Consider the following 10,748-nt stretch of genomic DNA (forward strand, 5'->3'; position numbering starts at 1 on the left):
GCATCAACATGTCGTGGTACAAATTTTGTCCCAATTGGGGCAGGTTTGGGTATATGCTTCTCAGAAACCGGAGCTTCTCACAACAAGCATGATGGTTTTCGTTAGGGACCGTCCCACCTTTGGGAACGAAACAATATCCATTGGCTCTTCTTGCTTTCAAATTTTTTCCTCGTGTCAACATAGAACAACAGGAGTGTTGTGTGAATTTTTGTGCTTTTTCGGTGTTTGTTTGGACATTTTTATGCATTAACTGAGTTTTCAATGCATTTTATGTGCATAATTCAAATTTGAACTACATGCACATGCTCCAGTGCATATAAATTGGTTCAAAAATCAAATCTGTGTCCTTGGGTGCATGCTTAGGTCCCATACAAGAAATGGGAATGAATTTCAAACACAGGGGCACCGTTGATTGCCGGCAAAACATTGAGATGCCTGGTTTTAAATTCTAGTAAATCCAAAACTCGCCTGAAATTCATGAAACTTCGCATGCTATCATGGAGGGGCATCAACATGCCGTGGCGCAAATTTTGTCCCATTTGGGGCAGGTTTGGGTATATGCTTCTCACAAACTGGAGCTTCTCACAACAAGCATGATGGTTTTCGTTAGGCACGTCCCACCTTTGGGGACGAAACGATATCCATTGCCCCTTATGGCTTTCAAATTTTTTCTCGTGTCAACATAGAACAATAGGAGTGTTGTGTGAATTTTTGTGATTTTTCGGGGTTCGTTTGGACATGTTTATGCATTAACTAAGTTTTCAATGCATTTTATGTGCATAATTCAAATTTGAACTACATGCACATGCTGCAGTGCATATAAATTGGTTGAAAAATCAAATCTGTGTCCTAGGGTGCATGCTTAGGTCCCATGCAAGAAATGGGAATGAAAATTCAAACAACGGGGCACCGTTGATTGCCGGCAAAACATTGAGATGCCTGGTTTTTAGATTCTACTAAATCAAAAACTCGTCTGAAATGCATGAAACTTGGCATGCTATCATGGAACGGCATCAACATGTCGTGGTACAAATTTTGTCCCAATTGGGGCAGGTTTGGGTATATGCTTCTCAGAAACCGGAGCTTCTCACAACAAGCATGATGGCTTTCGGTACGGAACGTCCCACCTTTGGGAACGAAATAATATCCATTGGCTCTTATTGCTTTCAATTTTTTTTCTCGTGTCAACATAGAACAACAGGACTGTTGTGTGAATTTTTGTGATTTTTCGGGGTTCGTTTGGACATTTTTATGCATTAACTGAGTTTTCAATGCATTTTTGTGCATAATTCACATTTGAACTACATGCACATGCTCCAGTGCATATAAATTGGTTGAAAAATTGAATCTGTGTCCTTGGGTGCATGCTTAGGTCCCATGCAAGAAATGAGAATGAATTTCAAACACCGGGGCACCGTTGATTGCCGGCAAAACATTGAGATGCCTGGTTTTTAAATTCTAGTAAATCCAAAACTCGTCTGAAATTCATGAAACTTGGCATGCTATCATGGAGCGGTATCAACATGCTGTGGCACAAATTTTGTCCCATTTGGGCAGGTTTGGGTATATGATTCTCACAAACTGGAGCTTCTCACAACAAGCATGATGGTTTTCGTTAGGGCACGTCCCACCTTTGGGGACGAAACGATATCCATTGCCTCTTATGGCTTTCAATTTTTTTTCTGGTGTCAACATTGAACAACAGGAGTGTCGTGTGAATTTTTGTGATTTTTCGGGGTTTGTTTGGACATGTTTATGCATTAACTGAGTTTTCAATGCATTTTATGTGCATAATTCAAATTTGAAACACATGCACATGCTCCAGTGCATATAAATTGGTTGAAAAATCAAATATGTGTCCTTGGGTGCATGCTTAGGTCCCATGCAAGAAATGGGAATGAATTTTCAAACAACGGGGCACCTTTGATTGCCGGCAAAACATTGAGATGCCTGGTTTTTAGATTCTAGTAAATCCAAAACTCGTCTGAAATTCATGAAACTTGGCATGCTATCATGGAGCGGTATCAACATGCTGTGGCACAAATTTTGTCCCGTTTGGGCAGGTTTGGGTATATGATTCTCACAAACTGGAGCTTCTCACAACAAGCATGATGGTTTTCGTTAGGGCACGTCCCACCTTTGGGGACGAAACGATATCCATTGCCTCTTATGGCTTTCAATTTTTTTTCTCATGTCAACATAGAACAACAGGAGTGTTGTGTGAATTTTTGTGATTTTTCGGGGTTTGTTTGGACATGTTTATGCATTAACTGAGTTTTCAATGCATTTTATGTGCATAATTCAACTTTGAACTACATGCACATGCTACAGTGCATATAAATTGGTTGAAAAATCAAATATGTGTCCTTGGGTGCATGCTTAGGTCCCATGCAAGAAATGGGAATGAAAATTCAAACAACGGGGCACCTTTGATTGCCGGCAAAACATTGAGATGCCTGGTTTTTAGAATCTAGTAAATCCAAAACTCGTCTGAAATTCATGAAACTTGGCATGCTATCATGGAGCGGCATCAACATGTCGTGGTACAAATTTTGTCCCAATTGGGGCAGGTTTGGGTATATGCTTCTCAGAAACCGGAGCTTCTCACAACAAGCATGATGGTTTTCGTTATGGACCGTCCCACCTTTGGGAACGAAACGATATCCATTGGCTCTTATTGCTTTCAATTTTTTTCCTCGTGTCAACATAAAACAACAGGAGTGTTGTGTGAATTTTTGTGATTTTTCGGTGTTTGTTTGGACATTTTTATGCATTAACTGAGTTTTCATTGCATTTTATGTGCATAATTCAAATTTGAACTACATGCACATGCTCTAGTGCATATAAATTGGTTGAAAAATCAAATCTGTGTCCTTGGGTGCATGCTTAGGTCCCATACAAGAAATGGGAATGAATTTCAAACACAGGGGCACCGTTGATTGCCGGCAAAACATTGAGATGCCTGGTTTTAAATTCTAGTAAATTCAAAACTCGTCTGAAATTCATGAAACTTCGCATGCTATCATGGAGCGGTATCAACATGCCGTGGCACAAATTTTGTCCCATTTGGGGCAGGTTTGGGTATATGCTTCTCACAAACTGGAGCTTCTCACAACAAGCATGATGGTTTTCGTTAGGGCACGTCCCACCTTTGGGGACGAAACGATATCCATTGCCCCTTATGGCTTTCAAATTTTTTTCTCGTGTCAACATAGAACAACAGGAGTGTTGTGTAAATTTTTGTGATTTTTCGGGGTTTGTTTGGACATGTTTATGCATTAACTAAGTTTTCAATGCATTTTATGTGCATAATTCAAATTTGAACTACATGCACATGCTCCATTGCATATAAATTGGTTGAAAAATCAAATCTGTGTCCTTGGGTGCATCCTTAGGTCCCATGCAAGAAATTGGAATGAAAATTCAAACAACGGGGCACCGTTGATTGCCGGCAAAACATTGAGATGCTTGGTTTTTAGATTCTACTAAATCGAAAACTCGTCTGAAATGCATGAAACTTGGCATGCTATCATGGAGCGGCATCAACATGTCGTGGTACAAATTTTGTCCCAATTGGGGCAGGTTTGGGTATATGCTTCTCAGAAACCGGAGCTTCTCACCACAAGCATGATGGTTTTCGGTAGGGAACGTCCCACCTTAGGGAACGAAACAATATCCATTGGCTCTTATTGCTTTCAAATTTTTTTCTCGTGTCAACATAGAACAACAGGAGTGTTGTGTGAATCTTTGTGATTTTTCGCGGTTCGTTTGGACATTTTTATGCATTAACTGGGTTTTCAATGCATTTTTTGTGCATAATTCAAATTTGAACTACATGCACATGCTCCAGTGCATATAAATTGGTTGAAAAATCAAATCTGTGTCCTTGGGTGCATGCTTAGGTCCCATACAAGAAATGGGAATGAATTTCAAACACAGGGGCACCGTTGATTGCCGGCAAAACATTGAGATGCCTGGTTTTAAATTCTAGTAAATCCAAAACTCGTCTGAAATTCATGAAACTTGGCATGCTATCATGGAGCGGTATCAACATGCCGTGGTACAAATTTTGTCCCATTTGGGGCAGGTTTGGGTATATGCTTCTCACAAACTGGAGCTTCTCACAACAAGCATGATGGTTTTCGTTAGGGAACGTCCCACCTTTCGGGACGAAACGATATCCATTTCCTCTTATTGCTTTCAAATTTTTTACTCGTGTAAACATAGAACAACAGGAGTGTTGTGTGAATTTTTGTGATTTTTCGGGGTTTGTTTGGACAGTTTTATGCATTAACTGAGTTTTCAATGCATTTTATGTGCATAATTCAAATTTGAACTACATGCACATGCTCCAGTGCATATAAATTGGTTGAAAAATCAAATCTGTGTCCTTGGGTGCATGCTTAGGTCCCATGCAAGAAATGGGAATGAAAATTCAAACAACGGGGCACCCTTGATTGCCGGCAAAACATTGAGTTGCCTGGTTTTTAGATTCTAGTAAATCCAAAACTCGTCTGAAATTCATGAAACTTGGCATGCTATCATGGAGCGCATCAACATGTCGTGGTACAAATTTTGTCCCATTTGGGGCAGGTTTGGGTATATGCTTCTCACAAACCGGAGCTTCTCACAACAAGCATGATGGTTTTCGGTAGGGAACGTCCCACCTTTGGGAAGGAAACAATATCCATTGCCTCTTATTGCTTTCAATTTTTTTTCTCGTGTCAACATAAAACAACAGGAGGTTGTGTGAATTTTGTGATTTTTCGGGGTTCGTTTGGACATTTTTATGCATTAACTGAGTTTTCAATGCATTTTTTGTGCATAATTCAAATTTGAACTACATGCACATGCTCCAGTGCATATAAATTGGTTGAAAAATGAAACCTATGTCCTTGGGTGCATGCTTAGGTCCCATACAAGAAATGGGAATGAATTTCAAACACAGGGGCACCGTTGATTGCCGGCAAAACATTGAGATGCCTGGTTTTAAATTCTAGTAAATCCAAAACTCGTCTGAAATTCATGAAACTTGGCATGCTATCATGGAGCGGTATCAACATGCCGTGGTACAAATTTTGTCCCATTTGGGGCAGGTTTGGGTATATGCTTCTCACAAACTGGAGCTTCTCACAACAAGCATGATGGTTTTCGTTAGGGAACGTCCCACCTTTGGGGACGAAACGATATCCATTGCCTCTTATTGCTTTCAATTTTTTTTCTCGTGTCAACATAGAACAACAGGAGTGTTGTGTGAATTTTTGTGATTTTTTGGTGTTCGTTTGGACATTTTTATGCATTAACTGAGTTTTCAATGCGTTTTATGTGCATAATTCAAATTTGAACTACATGCACATGCTCCAGTGCATATAAATTGGTTGAAAAATCAAATCTGTGTCCTTGGGTGCATGCTTAGGTCCCATGCAAGAAATGGGAATGAAAATTCAAACAACGGGGCACCCTTGATTGCCGGCAAAAGATTGAGTTGCCTGGTTTTTAGATTCTAGTAAATCCAAAACTCGTATGAAATTCATGAAACTTGGCATGCTATCATGGAGCGCATCAACATGTCGTGGTACAAATTTTGTCCCATTTGGGGCAGGTTTGGGTATATGCTTCTCACAAACCGGAGCTTCTCACAACAAGCATGATGGTTTTCGGTAGGGAACGTCCCACCTTTGGGAACGAAACAATATCCATTGCCTCTTATTGCTTTCAATTTTTTTTCTCGTGTCAACATAGAACAACAGGAGGTTGTGTGAATTTTTGTGATTTTTCGGGGTTCGTTTGGACATTTTTATGCATTAACTGAGTTTTCAATGCATTTTTTGTGCATAATTCACATTTGAACTACATGCACATGCTCCAGTGCATATAAATTGGTTGAAAAATCAAATCTGTGTCCTTGGGTGCATGCTTAGGTCCCATGCAAGAAATGGGAATGAATTTCAAACACCGGGGCACCGTTGATTGCCGGCAAAACATTGAGATGCCTGGTTTTTAAATTCTAGTAAATCCAAAACTCGTCTGAAATTCATGAAACTTGGCATGCTATCATGGAGCGGTATCAACATGCCGTGGTACAAATTTTGTCCCATTTGGGGCAGGTTTGGGTATATGCTTCTCACAAACTGGAGCTTCTCACAACAACCATGATGGTTTTCGTTGAGGAACATCCCACCTTTGGGGACGAAACGATATCCATTGCCTCTTATTGCTTTCAAATTTTTTTCTCGTGTCAACGTAGAACAACAGGAGTGTTGTGTGAATTTTTGTGATTTTTCGGGGTTTGTTCGGACATTTTTATGCATTAACTGAGTTTTCAATGCATTTTTTGTGCATAATTCAAATTTGAACTACATGCACATGCTCCAGTGCATATAAATTGGTTGAAAAATCAAATCTGTGTCCTTGGGTGCATGCTTAGGTCCCATGCAAGAAATGGGAATGAAAATTCAAACAACGGGGCACCCTTGATTGCCGGCAAAACATTGAGTTGCCTGGTTTTTAGATTCTAGTAAATCCAAAACTCGTCTGAAATTCATGAAACTTGGCATGCTATCATGGAGCGCATCAACATGTCGTGGTACAAATTTTGTCCCATTTGGGGCAGGTTTGGGTATATGCTTCTCACAAACCGGAGCTTCTCACAACAAGCATGATGGTTTTCGGTAGGGAACGTCCCACCTTTGGGAACGAAACAATATCCATTGCCTCTTATTGCTTTCAATTTTTTTTCTCGTGTCAACATAGAACAACATGAGGTTGTGTGAATTTTTGTGATTTTTAGGGGTTCGTTTGGACATTTTTATGCATTAACTGAGTTTTCAATGCATTTTTTGTGCATAATTCACATTTGAACTACATGCACATGCTCCAGTGCATATAAATTGGTTGAAAAATCAAACCTGTGTCCTTGGGTGCATGCTTAGGTCCCATACAAGAAATGTGAATGAATTTCAAACACAGGGGCACCGTTGATTGCCAGCAAAACATTGAGATGCCTGGTTTTAAATTCTAGTAAATCCAAAACTCGTCTGAAATTCATGAAACTTGGCATGCTATCATGGAGCGGTATCAACATGCCGTGGTACAAATTTTGTCCCATTTGGGGCACGTTTCGATATATGCTTCTCACAAACTGCAGCTTCTCACAACAAGCATGATGGTTTTCATTAGGGAACGTCCCACCTTTGGGGACGAAACGATATCCATTGCCTCTTATTGCTTTCAAATTTTTTTCTCATGTCAACATAAAACAACAGGAGTGTTGTGTGAATTTTTGTGATTTTTCGGGGTTCGTTTGGACATTTTTATGCATTAACTGAGTTTTCAATGCATTTTATGTGCATAATTCAAATTTGAACTACATGCACATGCTCAAGTGCATATAAATTGGTTGAAAAATCAAATCTGTGTCCTTGGGTGCATGGTTAGGTCCCATGCAAGAAATGGGAATGAAAATTCAAACAAGGGGCACCCTTGATTGCCGGCAAAACATTGAGTTGCCTGGTTTTTAGATTGTAGTAAATCCAAAACTCGTTTGAAATTCATGAAACTTGGCATGCTATCATGGAGCACATCAACATGTCGTGGTACAAATTTTGTCCCATTTGGGGCAGGTTTGGGTATATGCTTCTCACAAACCGGAGCTTCTCACAACAAGCATGATGGTTTTCGGTAGGGAACGTCCCACCTTTGGGAACGAAACAATATCCATTGCCTCTTATTGCTTTCAATTTTTTTTCTCGTGTCAACATAGAACAACATGAGGTTGTGTGAATTTTTGTGATTTTTTGGGGTTCGTTTGGACATTTTTATGCATTAACTGAGTTTTCAATGCATTTTTTGTGCATAATTCACATTTGAACTACATGCACATGCTCCAGTGCATATAAATTGGTTGAAAAATCAAATCTGTGTCCTTGGGTGCATGCTTAGGTCCCACGCAAGAAATGGGAATGAATTTCAAACACCGGGGCACCATTGATTGCCGGCAAAACATTGAGATGCCTGGTTTTTAAATTCTAGTAAATCCAAAACTCGTCTGAAATTCATGAAACTTGGCATGCTATCATGGAGCGGTATCAACATGCCGTGGTACAAATTTTGTCCCATTTGGGGAAGGTTTGGGTATATGCTTCTCACAAACTGGAGCTTCTCACAACAACCATGATGGTTTTCGTTGGGGAACGTCCCACCTTTGGGGACGAAACGATATCCATTGCCTCTTATTGCTTTCAAATTTTTTTCTCGTGTCAACGTAGAACAACAGGAGTGTTGTGTGAATTTTTGTGATTTTTCGGGGTTCGTTTGGACATTTTTATGCATTAACTGAGTTTTCAATGCATTTTTTTGCATAATTCAAATTTGAACTACATGCACATGCTCCAGTGCATATAAATTGGTTGAAAAATCAAATCTATGTCCTTGGGTGCATGCTTAGGTCCCATGCAAAAATGGGAATGAATTTCAAACACCGGGGCACCGTTGATTGCCGGCAAAACATTGAGATGCCTGGTTTTTAAATTCTAGTAAATCCAAAACTCGTCTGAAATTCATGAAACTTGGCATGCTATCATGGAGCGGCATCAACATGCCGTGGTACAAATTTTGTCCCATTTGGGGCAGGTTTGGGTATATGCTTCTCACAACAACCATGATGGTTTTCGTTGGGGAACGTCCCACCTTTGAGGACGAAACGATGTCCATTGCCTCTTATTGCTTTCAAATTTTTTTCTCGTGTCAACGTAGAACAACAGGAGTGTTGTGTGAATTTTTGTGATTTTTCGGGGTTCGTTTGGACATTTTTATGCATTAACTGAGTTTTCAATGCATTTTTTGTGCATAATTCAAATTTGAACTACATGCACATGCTCCAGTGCATATAAATTGGTTGAAAAATCAAATCTGTGTCCTTGGGTGCATGCTTAGGTCCCATGCAAGAAATGGGAATGAAAATTCAAACAAGGGGCACCCTTGATTGCCGGCAAAACATTGAGTTGCCTGGTTTTTAGATTGTAGTAAATCCAAAACTCGTTTGAAATTCATGAAACTTGGCATGATATCATGGAGCACATCAACATGTCGTGGTACAAATTTTGTCCCATTTGGGGCAGGTTTGGGTATATGCTTCTCACAAACCGGAGCTTCTCACAACAAGCATGATGGTTTTCGGTAGGGAACGTCCCACCTTTGGGAACGAAACAATATCCATTGCCTCTTATTGCTTTCAATTTTTTTTCTCGTGTCAACATAGAACAACATGAGGTTGTGTGAATTTTTGTGATTTTTTGGGGTTCGTTTGGACATTTTTATGCATTAACTGAGTTTTCAATGCATTTTTTGTGCATAATTCACATTTGAACTACATGCACATGCTCCAGTGCATATAAATTGGTTGAAAAATCAAATCTGTGTCCTTGGGTGCATGCTTAGGTCCCACGCAAGAAATGGGAATGAATTTCAAACACCGGGGCACCGTTGATTGCCGGCAAAACATTGAGATGCCTGGTTTTTAAATTCTAGTAAATCCAAAACTCGTCTGAAATTCATGAAACTTGGCATGCTATCATGGAGCGGTATCAACATGCCGTGGTACAAATTTTGTCCCATTTGGGGAAGGTTTGGGTATATGCTTCTCACAAACTGGAGCTTCTCACAACAACCATGATGGTTTTCGTTGGGGAACGTCCCACCTTTGGGGACGAAACGATATCCATTGCCTCTTATTGCTTTCAAATTTTTTTCTCGTGTCAACGTAGAACAACAGGAGTGTTGTGTGAATTTTTGTGATTTTTCGGGGTTCGTTTGGACATTTTTATGCATTAACTGAGTTTTCAATGCATTTTTTTGCATAATTCAAATTTGAACTACATGCACATGCTCCAGTGCATATAAATTGGTTGAAAAATCAAATCTATGTCCTTGGGTGCATGCTTAGGTCCCATGCAAAAATGGGAATGAATTTCAAACACCGGGGCACCGTTGATTGCCGGCAAAACATTGAGATGCCTGGTTTTTAAATTCTAGTAAATCCAAAACTCGTCTGAAATTCATGAAACTTGGCATGCTATCATGGAGCGGCATCAACATGCCGTGGTACAAATTTTGTCCCATTTGGGGCAGGTTTGGGTATATGCTTCTCACAACAACCATGATGGTTTTCGTTGGGGAACGTCCCACCTTTGAGGACGAAACGATGTCCATTGCCTCTTATTGCTTTCAAATTTTTTTCTCGTGTCAACGTAGAACAACAGGAGTGTTGTGTGAATTTTTGTGATTTTTCGGGGTTCGTTTGGACATTTTTATGCATTAACTGAGTTTTCAATGCATTTTTTGTGCATAATTCAAATTTGAACTACATGCACATGCTCCAGTGCATATAAATTGGTTGAAAAATCAAATCTGTGTCCTTGGGTGCATGCTTAGGTCCCATGCAAGAAATGGGAATGAAAATTCAAACAAGGGGCACCCTTGATTGCCGGCAAAACATTGAGTTGCCTGGTTTTTAGATTCTAGTAAATCCAAAACTCGTTTGAAATTCATGAAACTTGGCATGCTATCATGGAGCACATCAACATGTCGTGGTACAAATTTTGTCCCATTTGGGGCAGGTTTGGGTATATGCTTCTCACAAACCGGAGCTTCTCACAACAAGCATGATGGTTTTCGGTAGGGAACGTCCCACCTTTGGGAACGAAACAATATCCATTGCCTCTTATTGCTTTAAATTTTTTTTCTCGTGT

This window comes from Triticum aestivum, chromosome 4D (genome assembly GCF_018294505.1).
Source record: "Triticum aestivum cultivar Chinese Spring chromosome 4D, IWGSC CS RefSeq v2.1, whole genome shotgun sequence".
NCBI lineage: Eukaryota > Viridiplantae > Streptophyta > Magnoliopsida > Poales > Poaceae > Triticum > Triticum aestivum.